At 37.6% G+C, this 17500-nt stretch overlaps 1 long non-coding RNA gene across 1 annotated transcript in view; it reads right to left on the bottom strand.

The window, feature by feature from the left end:
* LOC136843415 (uncharacterized) overlaps positions 1–17500 on the bottom strand; it is a 192244-nt gene that overhangs the window by 173891 nt on the left and 853 nt on the right. The window contains exon 2 of the long non-coding RNA XR_010854546.1: positions 15915–16008. This is a non-coding gene — a long non-coding RNA (uncharacterized lncRNA). The remainder of the gene's footprint in view (positions 1–15914; positions 16009–17500) is intronic.

Genomic DNA, 17500 nt, shown 5'->3' with positions numbered 1-17500 from the left:
CGTGGTTAAAGTTTCATGGGCCGCGGCTCATAGAGCATTATACCGAGACCATCGAAAGATAGATCTATTTTCGGTGCCCTTGATTATATGCTGTAGCGGCTGTACAGAAAACTCGATTGCGCCGAAGAAACTTTTACTTGTTTATTTAAATCTTGCTAACAGCCATCTAGTTATTATCCTCCATTCAGTCAGCTTTTTTTTTTTATTTGGTGTTAAAATCATGCCTACTCCTTTACAAATTCCTTCTTATATTTCTGAATAAATTTACACATTACCCACTTCCAATCTCTCTTTTCGCATCCCTTTACACCGTTATGCATAAGCAACTAAGAAGCCCATTGCATTTTCCTTGAATTCATCTTCTATATATTCCATTTTTTCCAATGTGTTTCAGGGTTTTTACTTTCCAATTTTTAGTTTACCTTTCGCATTTTTAAACATCCCCACATGGCCAGGACTGGTAGCCATATCTATATTTTGTCTATCCAGTGGGAGGAATCCTTGGAGGATTCATAGGCTAAATACGTTACTGGACAACCAGTTCCTTGTAGCAAGCAGTTGCTAGCTAGCTGACTAAAGCCAGTGACTCTTGCCATTGCCGGAAGGTCTTCAGCTTCAGTCATCCACAACTCGTCCTGAGCTCAAGTCGAGGAAATAAGGCCTTAACTCTATTTATCATCCCACTGCCATGATATCGTGTTCGCCTTCTGATCAGGGCCACATTTTTCAAACGAGCTCTACCTAGAGAGATCTACTCGTTTGCGAGATAAGAGCCCTGTCTCTTTCGCTTGAGAGAGAGAGAGAGAGAGAGAGAGAGAGAGAGAGAGAGAGAGAGAGAGAGAGAGAGAGAGAGAGTACATGGGCACAAAAACGAATGAGATACTGCAGAAATCTTCAACTTATTCCTGAGATACTGGCAATGCAATGAAACCTTACACTACCGACAATCATTCTACTCAAGTTAACCTTGCATGAAATTTACAATAACGATATTTCGGCAGCATACAACCTAATTATCGGCAACCGATTTCCGAGGGAAAAATACCAGACGCTAACTTTAATCGATATACATAAAAATAGAGGCGACTTTCATAGTCAATTGGTTAATGCCTCATATTTGGAAAATGGGTTTTTATACCCATATCATTACAGTTCGGATGTATTCTGCCTCTGCTGTTTCTGCTTAACACGTTTACATTTGAAGTGACAGGAAATAATATGAAAAAAATAACTGAACTATGGTGGGGGACTTGTTCGTGGTTAATTATTACAGAATGGCAAGTTTCCTCTGTCGGAATGGAATACAGAATTTAGGCCAAAGGCCAAGCACTGGGACTTATGAGGTCATCCAGGTAAACAGCTTACGGCCAATACGAGGACGACATCTGTACTGTACGAGTATATTGTGAACTCCCATTCAGTTGGCAGTTCTTCATATTTCCAAAGGCATTATGTTTGAAGTCATTTCCTTCATCTTCTTGAGCTCTACTTCACGCTTTGGCTTCCACCATGAACTCGGGGTTGATTTTAAATTAAAAATTTACTGCTGCTGACTTTGCTAGCTGACCTGTCTTTTTATTTCTATATAATATATATAGAAATAGGACCCTAGCAAATGAAACAGTGCTTCCTTGGCACCACTATCCAATTCAGGGACCGCGAGTCATCGTTTTTCTCAAATATCTTTCAAACTAATTAATTGATCGAAATGGTACTTTGACACAGTGTACAAAACACCTCCCGCTAATTTGTGGTAATATCGCTCTTTGTCAAATGGTTTTGGTTACGGCGTTTACTCTTGACTTACATGGTGTTGCCAAGCATTGCCAAACTATGCATTCGAACGTCCTTTATCCCCATCCCGTACCTCCCTCTCCCTTCCCCCTCCTCATCCCTCTCACAAACCAATTTCCTGGCCTCCCCATCTCCGGCCCCCTTTCCAGTCTATGGGGGATAGCGGATGTTCGATTGTGTAGATTAGTCCTGCTGACTCATGCGACTTTGCCTTTAAAACTCAAGAGTAAACGCCTTAATTAACACCATTTGACAATGTGCTATATTACCAAAAATTAGCGGGAGGTGTCTTGTACACTGTGTCAAAGTACCATTTCGATCAAATAATTAGTTTGTAAGACATTTAAGAAAAACGATGACTCGCGGTCCCTGAAATGGATAGAAGAGCAATAATAACCAACGAAATATTGTCAATGATACTGGATTTAGAGTACTAAAAATTTCAGGGACTGCAAAGCACTTTTAGAATCTCACTCACATACACACACACACACATATATATATATATATATATATATATATATATATATATATATATATATATATATATATATATATATATTATATATATATATATATATATAAATATATATTCCAAGGAAAAAACTTATTTTTCTCCTTTAATACGTTTATTTCATATCCCTGCCCCCAGGCTCTCACGGCTGAGGGGTCTCTATTGACAGGTAAATGACATAAGAGGTTAAAAGTGGCATTTGGTTATTACACGATTTTTTTCACTTCAGTATTTTCTCTTGTTTCATTTAATACTAATTTGATACACACACACACACACACACACAAACTCTCTCTCTCTCTCACACACACACACACACACACACACACACACACACACACACATATATATATATATATATATATATATATATATATATATATATATATATATATATATATATATATATACATACACACAAACTATATATATAATATATATATATATATATATATATATATATATATATATATATATATAATCCAGCCAAAACTGAACATATTATACCCTGGGAATAACTCACACCCACGGTGAATAATATCTGATAAGTGTATCCAGCCCGGCAAGGATTCGAACATGGCCCTTAAGTTCAAATACATAAAACACAACCAGCTATTGTAAAGGGCTTAGGACAGCGCATAAAAAATCTTGATAACTATACAGCATTCATGAAGGGCAAAAAAATGCTACAATTCTCATATAGCACAAACAGCTATTGTACCCACATCTGACTGACGTACGAAGCTTATGATTTTCGTGCTGGAAAACCAACTATTGAAGAGCAAATGTTACGGGGAACTTTGGGTGTCATGAAACATTTTTATCCGTTCCAGAAAACTTATATCATAGAGCCATACACGTAACTGGGCTTTATGATACCAACTGAGCGCCTCCGCTTTCGTACAGTGACTCTTGGCTTCGTAGAAGACAAATAATTGCATCTCTGACTGAATCGCATCAGAAGGTTCAAAAAGTAATTAGGAGAGTTTTAACCTTTACAGAACGTAAAAACTGGCCTTAAAAATGTGCATAGTTTTAAGTATATACAGGAACCAAAAACATTCAGTCAATTTCGAATGAAACCCATTTCCTCGTTTCATTTTTCAGAGATAAAAAAAAACAGTAAAAAATGCTCTGAAGTTTCGTCGGCGCAATCGAGTTTTCTGTACAGCCGCTACAGCGTATAAACAAGGACACCGATAATAGATCTATCTTTCGGTACTCTCGGTATAATGCTGTGTGAGCCGCAACCCATGAAACTTTAACCACGGCCCGGTGGTGGCCTATCCTATATCGTTGCCAGAAGCACGATTATGGCCAACTTTAACCTTAAATAAAATCAAAACTACTGAGGCTAGAGGGCTGCAATTTGGTATGTTTGATGACTGGAGGTTGGATGATCAACATCCCAATTTGCAGCCCTCCAGCCTCCGTAGTTTTTAAGATCTGGGGGCGGACAGAAAAAAAGTGCGGACAGAATAAAGTGCGGACGGTCAGACAAAGCCGGCACAATAGTTTTCTTTTACAGTAACCTAAAGAGGTAAGTTGAACAACAGTTCGTTTAGTATCTAAAAGGCACATCGCTGAAACATTGTCAAATGCGGCAATACACATTAAAACACGACGGAACACTTATGAGATAACATCTTTGTTCCTGCACGACATTTCTAAGACACGGAATGTGCATTCTAAGTTACGTTTGTCACGGGATGCTAAAGCTTTCTTAGGTGGGAGGCGGCCTTGTTCAAAACATGTTATTGTTCCCACTACTGATGACATTACGGCACATAATACAGTCTTCTGCTGCTCTGCCATCAACAAGTTATTAGATCAGCTACCTGAGGATAGAACTAGGACGATGGAGAGAGAGAGAGAGAGAGAGAGAGAGAGAGAGAGAGAGAGAGAGAGAGAGAGAGAGAGAGAGAGAGAGATGAATGTAAATATATGATCAACTCTCTCTCGCTCTGTGCACAGAAGAATTACAGTATTTAATCACCCCCTACCGCTTCTCTCTCTCTCTCTCTAAAGCAAAATAAAACAAAACAATCAATATCAATTTTTGTTAACATGTTGCACATACATGAATGTTTCTATATACACATACCGACAACAACTGTGTGAGAGAAAGCTCTTCATTTTTTATATTTTTCCCACCAGGTGTGGGGAGCGGGGGGCGGGGGGTTAGTACCATCAGTGCACTTCACGTGGTGCACTGTAGGCATTACTAAAGTTGTCTGCAGCGTCCCTTCGGACTCTAAGCACTCTCATTTTTTTAACCACTTACTTTACCTCCAATTTGCTTCCATCCTTGAGTCTTGCTGTCCAGCTCCAGCCATTCCACCTTTCTCCTTTCACTCTCTAAAGTAGCCCTTTGTTGGCCGACTCGGTTGAGCTTCAGACTGTCACTCGATGGGCCGGAGTTCAATTCCCGCGGCCGGCTGATGAAGAGTTAGAGGAATTTATTTCTGGTGACAGAAATTCATTTCTCGCTATAATGTGGTTCGGATTCCACAATAAGCTGTAGATCCCGTTGCTAAGTAACCAACTGGTTCTTAGCCACGTAAAATAAGTCTAATCCTTCGGGCCAGCCCTAGGAGGGCTGTTAATCAGCTCAGTGGTCTGGTAAAACTAAGGTATACTTAACTTTCTCTAAAGCAGTGAATGGGTGGAAGAGCCCCATGCTTGGCTCTATATCCGAATTCTCGTAAATCATATGACATGTGTTTCATGTTACCTAGAATAATCACTTGTGTTACGAATACGTGTGGATTTTGGATGTGTAAGTATCTGTCTCAACACTACTGTGCGCAGGCGTACCAACATACAGCAAACTACGTTGTACAACGAACACTAAAGAAAACGTTATTAAAATACGCAAAGGAGTTCTAAAAACTATTATGTATTTAATACGCATAATTTAAGAGTAATATAGAAATTGAACAAGAGCTGTAAAGCAAGGATTAGCTTTGAATATTATACTAATAATAACAGTTGTAATTTACTTTGTAACTAACCAGGAAACATATAAGGATCACGCGCCGATTCAGCTAACCTCCATATATGAATTCCATATATGAATTCAATTATCAAAAGACTATTTAAACAGTGACGTCACGGGGGGTGGGACCACAGTGGGTGACATCATTTGAAGGGCTGATGTCAAAACCAAAACGCAGCTTCTTATAATTAATTCTTTCATAGGCCCAGCTTTCATGTTCTACACGAAGGCTAAAACTCTATCACGATTATTTCTTGAACCTCCTGACGCGATTCATACAAAGTTGTCATTATTACGCTATTACTATAACATTACCCTTACCTGTTATTCTTCAGTGACCCTGACGTCACCCATACCTCAACACTATGAAAATATCTTAGACATCAAATTCTTACTGGTAATGATCAAAATAACGTCACTGGAATACTGTAACAGTTCATCAACGAATTACAACGTGTCGTAAACAGAATGTTCAATCATGCGTAAAGATATGTAAAAACAACGCTGCCTTTTTTAATAAATGAGGATCTCTATACGGTAGGCAATATCGAATTGAAATTGAATTCAATACAGAATTTAGGCCAAAGGCCAAGCACAGCGACCAATGAGGTCATTCAGCGCTGAAATGGAAACTGAGAGTAAATGTTTGAAAGGCGTGAAAAGAAGACAGCCTCGCAGTTTCACTATGAATCAGTTGTTAGGAGAGGGTGGAAAGTAAGATGGAAGAAAAATATGAAAGGAGGTACAGTAAAAGGAACGAAAGGGGTTGCAGCTAGGGGCCGAAGGCACGCTGCAAAGAACCTTAAGTATGCCTACAGTGCACCGCATGAGGTGTACTGACGGCACTAACCCCCTACGGAGGGAAGGCAATATCGGGAATTTTTTTTTTTTTTATCAAACGCATTACTTTGCGAAACAGAAATAAAATCTGCAAAAAGCAGATTTGTAAAATCTACTTGAGACAAAATTATCCTTTTAAATGCAGCTATGATTTCCATTTACCATTCATAAGGGTTTCGTATATCTATTGTGAAGCCAATGCTTTTTAGCTTTCTGTAAAAGAACACTGTTATGCCGGCTTTGTCTGTCCGTCCGCACTTTATTCTGTCCGCACTTTTTTCTGTCCGCCCTCAGATCTTAAAAACTACAGAGGCTAAAGGGCTGCAAATTGGTATGTTGATCATCAACCCTCAAAGCATCAAACATACCAAATTGCAGCCCTCTAGCCTCAGTACTTTTTATTTTATTTAAGGTTAAATTTAGCCATAATCGTGCTTCTGGCAACAATAAAGTTTCACGGGCCGCGGCTCATACAGCATTATACCTAGACTACCGAAAGACAGATCTATTTACGATGGCCTTGATTATACGCTGTACAGAAAACTTGATTGCTTTCTTCGGCGCATTTTTACTTGTTTTAAAGTGTGACCAAAAATGGTATAGTTGAGTATCAGAACCATCAAGGAATAAATGTAATCTTCAGTGTCTACCGGAATTTCAGGGAACCAATGTAATTCGTCACTTCTTTTACCTCTCTCTCTCTCTCTCTCTCTCTCTCTCTCTCTCTCTCTCTCTCTCTCTCTCCTTCCACATTATCCTCCTCTTATTATCCCCCATGCTAGTCCTGACATCGATAAACCTGGCTCTGCGCCGGTGGCAAGATTAACGACCCTATAGACGCTCTTCAACTTTTACAGGGTCATCATCAATCCTAATTCTGATGGGCGGTAGTTTATTAGAGTCGAGTTTCTCGTCACTGCAAACATTCGCAGCTCGTCAGGAGGGAGCCAAGGCTCGTGCAATGGTCCCAAAGATCTCGGGGAAACTGGGTACGGTTTTCCGGATAATTGGCAGTATTGAGCTACCTTCCGAGTTCAGTCATTTCGCGGATTTTTCTTTCGCTGCAATCACTGATAGGTTTTAAAAAAGGCAGCAGTCGGCACGTGCGCTAACCCCATACGGTGGAAAATTTATGTCATGTTTCTCAGCTAAAAGTCTGTGCGTGTGTTTTGTTTTTAATTCTGCTTTCAATAATTTGATTTGTTTACTAACACTTGATATGTTCTTATTTTAATTCTGCCTTCAATAATTCGATTTGTTTACTAATATTTGATCTGTTCTGTTTTTTAATTTTGCTTTCAATAATTTGATTTGTTGACTAACGCTTGATCTATTAAACACGGTATATATTGAAAAAGACAAAGTGTCCAGATTCATGCCACTGCAAAATGCCAAAGTTTCCAGGAAAAATTCCAGTATTTATGAATGGAATGGAATGGAATATAGTTTAGGCCAAAGGCCAAGCACTGGGACCTGTGAGGTCATTCAGCGCTGGCAAGGAAACTGAGAGTAGGTAGGTCTGAAAGGTGTAACAGGAGGTAGACCTCGCAGTTGCACTATGAAACAATTGTTAGGAGATGAAAGATATGAATGGAGGTACAGCAAATGGAAAGAAAGGGGATGCAGCTAGGGGCCGAAGAGACGCTGCGAAACCCTTAAGTAATGCCTACAGTGCACAAAATGAGGTGCACTGACGGCACTACCTCCCTGCGGGGTCTACTCCGCTAACGTTCACAAAAATATGGACGACAAAGCTTGCATAGATGATTAGGTTTTCAACATAGGTTAAATTTACAGATGACCCAATTCGGATTGTGGGTAACGATAGGAAACTGGAGAAACTAAGGGGAAAAAAGATCATGTGTGAAAGAGTCAGGGTATGAGGATAAATGGCAACCAAGTAGAAGCAGTAATAAATAGCACTGTGGATGGTGGAACAACGGAGGTGTCTGATTTGTATAAGTATCTGGGAGAAAATATTATGGATGGTACACAATGTGAGAAGTTGGTGACATCTGATGTAGAAAGGAAGCACGGTGTGTGTAAATTAAATTGGGAAGAAACTTGGTTTGTCTATGAAAGCTTAAAGGGGAATGTTGACCCAGTTCTCCTTTACTGAAAAAAGGAGTGGTTGTCCAGTGAACTGTTTGAGCAATATTTATCGTAAATAAAACTGAAAGTGAAAGATGGAGGCATTATGTATATATTATATATATGCCTCCATCTTTCACCTTCAGTTTTACCTACGTTAAATATTGTTCAAGCAGTTCATTCAACATCCATTCCTTTTTTCAGTAGAGGAGTTCTACATCAGATGTAACTCACTCCTCACATTTTACTATCACCCATAATATTTTCTCCCAAATACTTATACAAATCAGACACTTCCGTTCTTCCACCATCCACAATGGTATTCATTGCTGCTTCTACTTGGTTGCCATTTACCCTCATACCCTTACTCTTTCTCATTTGCTCATTCTTCCTCTTGTTTATCTAGCTTTCTATCGTTACCCCCAATCCGTATTGCATCATCTGTGAATTTAACTTTGCTAAAAACCTAGTCATCTCTGGAAGCTCTATATACATACATACATACATATATACATATACTGTGTATGTATATATAAATATATATATATATATATATATATATATATATATATATATATATATATATATAATATATTATATATATATATATATATATATATATATATATATATATATATATATATATATATATATTTCATGTAAACCCATTCTCCCAACCTTTGTTCTTTTCCACCTCCTCCATTCTCCTTTACTCTACGAACTCCATAGTCATACCTGCCTACAATGGTATCTTTCTCTGTCACCAACCTGTGTTTCAACATCCCCAAGCAAAACCAGCCTTTCATATTCTCCAATGACAGCAATGAACAGGTTCAGACTCTCCTAAAAACATTTTCTCTTGAATTCATTCGCTACCATTCCAATCCTTCATGCACTTACTATTACAGCATTTTCTGTTGGCAGTCAGTTTACTTCCCTACAGTCCTCTTAACACATCTGCACTCTTCCAACCGACCCCAGAACCTTCTGGCATTGCAAGTGGTACCAGTTCATAAGTTAAGTATACCTTAGTTTTACCAGACCATTGAGCTGATTAACAGCTCTCCTAGGGCTGGCCCGAAGGATTAGACTTATTTTACGTGGCTAAGAACCAACTGGTTACTTAGCAACGGGACCTACAGCTTATTATAGCCAAATCATTTTCGGCTATTCTGACTTACTGATTTAATGATTTTAGGCATACTGTACATGCTAAGCACTAGGGCGACTAAGACCATTCAGCGCTGAAACGGAAATTGACAGTAAAAGTCTGAGAGGTGTAACAGGAGGAAAACCTCCTAGTTGCACTATGAATCAACTGTTAGAGAGGGTGGACAGTAAGATGGAAGAAAGAGAATATGAATGGAGGTACAGCTAGGGGCCGAAGGGACGCTGCAAAGACCCTCAAGTAATGCCTACATTGCACCGCATGAGGGGCACTGACGGCACTAGCCGCCCTACGGGGTTCGGTTATACTTGAAACGATCACCTTTCGTCTACTTTACAGGATCAAAAGTTCACTGAATAGCCTACTACCATCACAGCATGGCACTTCATGTTGTATATCACATACAGCAATATATATAAAACGAAAATCATACATTTTAAGCACCACATCAACGCACATTCAAAACCAAAGGATACATATATGCTCAATCATGCACATCCAATACATTGTTCATTGATCAAAATCATCCTATCCACAATTTATGTTCTGAACACAGAAATTCCACCTACCTACAAAATAACTCTGGTCTCAAAATTATAAGTGACTGAAAAACAACTAAACAGGTTTAAAATACCAGTAACACTAGTTATAAAAAAAAAAACATACAGAGGCCGGAACTTTAAACCAAATATGATGGATAATACTTTAGGACAGAACAATGAATTCCTCCGTTCTGTAAAATAATTCATTTTCAATAACCGTGCCCCAAAATAAACAGCAAGTTTTAATTTGATTTCTATTTGTTCTTTTCGACTTTTAATACAATAGGCACGAGTATTCAGAATATGTGAGTACTCGTTAGAACAAAGTAATTTTATGTAATCTACAGCTCGAATTTTCGTATCAGTTGAGAAAACCACACGACAAAATACTCTCCCTTTAGGGATCGCAATTTCTCTCAGATTAGCGATTCAACGATCATCTCTAAGACAAAAGACACACTATCTCTTTCCTTCCATATTCTCCCTCCTCTTCTTCTTCTTCTTTTCCTCTTCTTCCATCCCTTTTCCATTTCACTGAACAATCGAATATCAGGAAAAAATGGAATTAAATCCCGAGTATTGAATCACTAAATCGTCAGAGTTCAAGTCACTTATTTCAGAGTCAACTTTGTCGTAATTGTTCTTAATGATGATGGCCGTTAAAATTATCCTTGTCATGCTTAAAAGCGGACTTAAGTCCTTTCTCAGCGTACGTGTGAATGCCTTCGTCTGGTTGCAAGGGTGTGTAGTTCATAAACTGATTTTTGAGAAAGAACAATATATATATATATATATATATATATATATATATATATATATATATGCATTACATATATACATACATATGTATATATATATATATATATATATATATATATATATATATATATATATATATATTAGTCTGATCTGTTCAAAGAAGCAAGAGCTCATGCTGGCACTGGAACATCTCATCCTGCTCAGAAGAAAGAGAGCCCATATTGGCATAACGGCAGCTTTTGCGTGCTACCAACGTAACAAACTTTTGTATAAAAAATACACACACACCTTTAAAAAAATGGCCTTATCAAAGTAAATTTACTTCACGAATTACTATGCAATCATCTCTGCAAGAAAAGAAAAAACTTACCAAAGTGACTTCAAGCAGTAAATGTACATATCAAATTCACCAGCTTTTCTAAGCGTGATTTAACTTGTCAAAGTAATTTACCCCGTCAAAGTAAGTTGAACTAAACGAAGCTATTGAGTTTATAAGAATATGAAACTTAATCAAAGTAACTAACTGAACACTGGAAGCAAAGAAAAAAAAAAAACGACTTCAGTATCAATCGACCTTAATTTAAGTAAGAGAACTGACTCCAGGAGAGATAAAGCCACGGTTATGTAATGCGATGAATTTAATTAAATTAAATTCCTTAAAAGATATTACTATACTTAAAATACTTAAATACTTAGAAGATGTTACTAAAGTTCAATTATTTGAAAGTTGCTACCAAAATTAAATTACTTAAAGAAATTACTAAAATTCAATTACTTACAAGAATTTACTAAAATAACTTTACGAAATTACTAACATGAAATTGCTTAAAGAAAAAATCAAATTAAATTGCCAAAACTGAATTACTAAAAGAAATTACTAAAATTAAATTACATAAAGAAAATACTAAGATTAAATTACATAAAGAAATTACTAAAATTAAATTACTCAGCGTTCCAATTCACAAGCGGCGGCGACGACTTCGCCTGACGCAACAAATGAACGCCATTAAAAAGCTTTCATTGGAGCTCGTTAAGATAACAGCTCCTCATCAGGTAATAGACGTTATCGCTCCAATAGACCTCGCAACAGGGCATACATCATAAATTTCTGTTAGCCCATTAAGTTCACGCAACCCAACACCGCCACGCCCCGTCTAGTGCCAACATAATCACTGCCCGCTGCGCGCCACGCCCTTCGTCGCTAATAGGCAAACTTCATTTGCGACATGAAGGCAATGAGTAGTTTCAACCCCATCCCCTTCCCTTCTACCTCCCCTACAATGACTGACAAGCATCCCCAACACCCCGCCTACCACCATGACAAACGAGTTTCTCGGGAACGCTTTCATTACACCTCCATTCTTTTCTTAGTCTTTCATGACAGCCTCTGTTATTACGGCGTTCTGTACCTTGGCGTTCTTCATGACGGGTTCCTCCATATTACGGTATTCTTGACTGAGATGGTTGTTATGGGAAACATATACATGTATATGTATGTATATAGTGTCCTAACGTAACTTGACCGTACAAGGACGGTTTAAAACTTAGCACGGGATAGGTTACAGTTGGTTAACCAAATATATACAACGGATGATAATGTCGAAGTCGTCAAAATCACATCAAGAATTATATGGTAAACCATATTTGGTATTTAAAATGACTAATTTAGCCGATTTGATAACTCGTCCTTCCACATTATGTGGTGCTTTTCAGGGTCAAGTGACGTCACTGCAATAACTGCATAGACACATGTTAACTTTAAAAAAAAAAAAGACAAGGAAACACTGTTACCCTAAAAAGATTCTTAAAACAATTCCAAATAACAAATTACTTTGCGATGCCCCGGTTAAACAGACACCATGACTAAACGAATCGTGTCTACGAAACTGACTGACTAAACTTGAAAAGTAACGATATCACTGTTTGAACCACAAACATGTTTGAGAAAGGGACAGAATGTAATGTAAAGCTTAAGCCAAAGTCCAAGCGTAGGGGTCATCAGCGCTGAGAGGAAAATTGAGAGTAAAAGGTTTCAGCGCTGAGAGGAAAACTGAGAGTAAAAGGTTTGAAAGGTGTAACAGGAGGAAAACCTCGCAGCTGCACTATAAAACAACCGTTAGGAGAAGGTGGAAAGCAAGATGGAAGAAAGAGATTATAAGCCGAGGTACAGTAAAAGGAATGAAGGGGGTTGCATCTCGGGGCAGAAGGGACGTTGCAAAGAACCCGAAGTAATGCCTACAGTGGACCGCATGAGGGGCAACGACGGCACCACCCCCTTACGGAATATGTTTGGGAAAGCATTCGTCACTGGTAACTGGTAAATGTAGAAGGAAATAAACACACGAATGAATGCATCTCGAAAACCCTACCACAATGTATTTTGGGGACATATGTAAACAGAATTTTATCTACATCGACCAATGTCTCAGTAACTCTACATTTGCGATGATCTGCAGAGAAGAAAAATGTCTCAAGATTTACCGAAATATCCAATAACCATATTTCTTACTTTATTTCTACTATAGATTAAAGGTCATATATGACATTTTGACATCGATTCTTTGTCTTATATTTAATTTCAATGCTAAGCTAAATTTTCATTCAAAATAAAGATTATACATTTGTATATATGTGTTATGAAGGCCCACTTCCACTGTTAAATATTCGATGCCCAACCACCTTTTGAATACCTGAGTGCCTGCTGCCTTGCACTGTTGCTCTTAGCAGATATCTCTTCCACTACGTTCAGGCATTTCTTCAAGAAAATGTGTTATTACAACATATTACTTATATATTTTTATATTTGAAGTGGCTTGAGTTTTTAAATTCTTGAAAAACGATTTGTTACTCGCTATGTTTTAATATATTATAAATAAAGTAAGAAATATGGTTATTGGATATTTCTGTCAAATCTACTCACAAGACAATCCCGATAGTCTAAGGCCATCGGATCCTTTGACCTTTCCCTCAAATGTAAAAACCTAATCTGACATCTACTTTTGTCTTGAGTTCATTAGCATTTCTAAGGCCAACCAAGCACTTTCCATTTTCTTTGAATCTAAAGGGAAACAACAAAGAAAACTAGAAGTCTTACCTCGTAAGAGAAGGCATTGTTAGGCAGCCTCTGTGTCCTACGTTTGAAGGGGGGTCTATTGTCTCTAACCAAAGGGACACAGATGGTGATGTGATGTACGTAAGTCCAATGAAAGAATTTTCCTGGAAACGCCCTCAACAAAACCACAACTAACAAGGGGATAATCAATCTTAAATAGAGGGAGTTTTTCCCCTCTTTCGTCATCAGTTATTTTTAAACTTTACCTTCCCCACAATCTTTGTTTGCAGCATCTCAGTCGTAAAATTCCCTTCTGAGTTAAATTAAGTATTTACACGTTACCACGATTATCTTAAATATTGAAGTTTACTTGACATTAATACTTTTTTTTTTTTGACAGCTACTAATTTTGCAGTCTGAATTAAGGTCAGGATGAGACTAAAATATGCAAAACTTCGAACAGCATTCAAAAGTTAAACAAATCTGTCTCGGCGTAAATTATTCATAAGCTACAGCAGTTTCAATCCTTCCAAATAAATGACCGGACCTGTTTGTTTACCTTGTGTTACCTCTTAACGCTAACTAATAGATTTTTAATTTCGACTCGTTCCGGTTTTGGTTATATATTCTATTGTTTTAAATTTTCTTTGTGAATTGCTTTAGACCGAACGGTTAAAACTACCTCGAGCTAATGCATTCTTATGAGTCCGTTACACTTGCAGTGCTGAATTAACTTCACTATCGCAGCTCCTTTTGAATAATTTCTTCCGTTTCATCTTGAATATTACGTATTCACATTTTTTCCCTGGCATATAAATGAAAAAATCTGGGTGGTACATAATTAACAGTCGTTCTTCCAATATCTTACCAATGATACCCAGGGGATGGGGATAAACCTATTTTTTATTATAAAAAAATGCTCTAAATATTAAAACAACCATGCTAAGATCAAACAAATAACGCAACGAAAACAACTGTGTGTACCTCGGCAGAGAAAAATTCCGTCATTCCAATAATTCAAAGCAGGATAAATCTCTGATCCTCTAAAAAAAAAAAAAAGTTAGAACAAAAATACCGTACATCACGTGCAACAAACTAAAAATGGATCTAATAATGTCTAGTTTTCAATTTATCTAAAAACACTCACATTCTAAAAACAGTCATTTTTATGTGCACAACTTTATGCGTAGCGCCTAGCACTTCTATACACATACATGGACGACCCAAGAAAAAAAACCATGGTCTCTGTAAAACTCAAAATGGATGTCTGATTGTTATCACCTATCTGTTCAAAAATTCTGTACCATATGGGCTGATTTGAGCTTTGAAGCTAACTATGAATTTACTTGACATGAGATCTAATCTCTCTATTGTCTAGACTCTAGACCATAGTAAGACCAAATCAGGTGTCAAGAAAATTTACAGTTACCCTAGCTTCAAAGCTCTGAACGATATTATATGGAACAAGAACCTGCTGGCGTTCAAATGCCCCACAAATAGAAAGCAAATGAATTTTCCCATTACATGGAGCATTATAAAATAATTCACTGGTGCCAAAATGTATGCACAGAGGCAAATATGAGACAATGTCAACTGAAATTCATTGCCGAAATGCAAAAGTTCACTAAACTGTCATATACAAGTTTATCCATTAAAGGTGACACAGTAAATACAAGATCTTAGATTTTTTAGCCAAAGAATGAAATCTCATCTTATGTAATTGCACAACTAAGGCTATCGGCCATTCCAAGACACTGGTAAAATTCTAGTTAATACCGACACTGCTTCTGATAGTGGAATAAGGTTTACCCCTAATACTAGTGTTTCAAACTATTCTGAGCGCCATTTCTGTCAAAAAATTGTCATTTGGAAATTATGAACCCATAACTTCTGTAAATCCTAACTGAAAACTGCAGAAGCTTCAGTCACTCTTGAAACAACATGAAAATTTACAAAATACTACTGGAAAATGTACATTACATCGTAAAATACAGGAATGTATTCGAACCTAGTCTTCCCAGACCCAACCTAACCTAACCTAACCAACGGAGCAGTGCCCTAACCTGACATCGGGGGTCTTGTCCCTAACCCATCTTAGGGAATGAGGCATAACTTAGAACTAATTATCTGAAATAAAAATGTCAACATACACTTACCTTGAACAGCATACGACAACTCTAGTGTTTACCAGAACGAAAATTACACTATAGTCCTTGGCAAGTCCTGAACTGGGCAACCATGTTATCTCAGCTGAGGAATATGTAAACTGCTTTTAGTAATTAGATGTCAGAGGGTAAGCAATATCTAATGAATATGCTGACAAACAAGATAGAAACATACGTTTAGCTTAACTGTCATTTCCCGAAGTTTTATCATAAAAGGAGGGTAATGAATACACAGAAAAGGCAAATCTTTGTTCATAAGTCATGGGTTGGAAATAGATTGATACCCAATGTCATAAGAAATAAGTCATGGGACAAACCAAAACATATGCACGTAAAAAATGAAACCCTGTCGAGAGACATTTCATTGACGTAAAGCCAAAATTCACACATGAACACAAGATTTGAAACAATAATGATCAAACGGATGTACAAAAGGAGTAACTTATTGGATTATGTAGGCTAGGCTACCAGACGTTCTTGGACACTGAGATTTGGGCTTCTATCATCGCCCATAATTACTTTGGACTGAGAACTGTGGTTTTCCACTTTTTTGATTGGCTTTGAGCGATTTTGATCGTCATTTCAGTCGTAAATTATTCGTTGGGAAATTATGACCCAACCCTTTGGGAATTCCTTACTGAAAACTACAGAAACATCATTCATGGTTAAAACATTATAAATCAATGATGGATGCTTGCAAAAGCACATTTATCTGTAAAATACAGGAATACATCCGAATCCATTCTTCCTAAACCTAACCTAACTTACCCGAAGGAGCAGTGTAACTAACCTGTCACTGAGCCCGGAGGTTCTGCCCTCTTCTTGTGGTAGGGCAAAACCTACTGTAGGTCTACAATTATTTGAACTGAACATGTCTACACGGCCTTAACCTGGACACAGTATAACGCCTCGGATGCCTATCGAAACAAAATTCAAATCATAGTCCTTGGTAAATTTTGCTTTTTCAATGTAAAAGCAACATGTTTTGTGCGTTATTCTCAGTAAAATTACAGGTGAACAGCCATCACACCTTAGAATTTGGCGAACACGTGATCATGTCAAAGGAATACGTGCAGCGTTGTTAGGAACTCGAAGCTGGTGGACATGCAGGCTAATATCTTATGAAAATTTTTGATTGAGGAGATAGAATGAAACATGTTCAGCCTATCTGGAACATGTGACAGTTTTATTACAGAAAGGGTAGGCCTATATGAACTGGTAAAACAGGAAAAAATATAGGACCAGTTTTAACTATCGTCAGTCGTCACGGGTCGAAAATAGAATATCCAATTAGCCCATACCTATATATGTATAAACTGATTTCACTACAAATTTATATTGCGCTGTGCCGTTATTGCGGTATGAGACAGCAGTCACAGCTGTATACACCGATGAAAAGTTTTGTATGCCTTAACTAAGGATGTTAACCCTATCAGACAATATTTCCTACTTCTGCAAAGGACCTAAACGCGATACACGACTCGTGTTTAGATGCTAAAATACGGGGGATCAAATTGCTAATAAAAATCTTTACCGGAAGCATTTCTGCAGTGCTCTTAAGATACGGAGAATCATAT

This window comes from Macrobrachium rosenbergii, chromosome 11 (genome assembly GCF_040412425.1).
Source record: "Macrobrachium rosenbergii isolate ZJJX-2024 chromosome 11, ASM4041242v1, whole genome shotgun sequence".
Taxonomy (NCBI): Eukaryota; Metazoa; Arthropoda; class Malacostraca; order Decapoda; family Palaemonidae; genus Macrobrachium; species Macrobrachium rosenbergii.
This window is presented reverse-complemented; position numbering and strand designations above follow the sequence as displayed.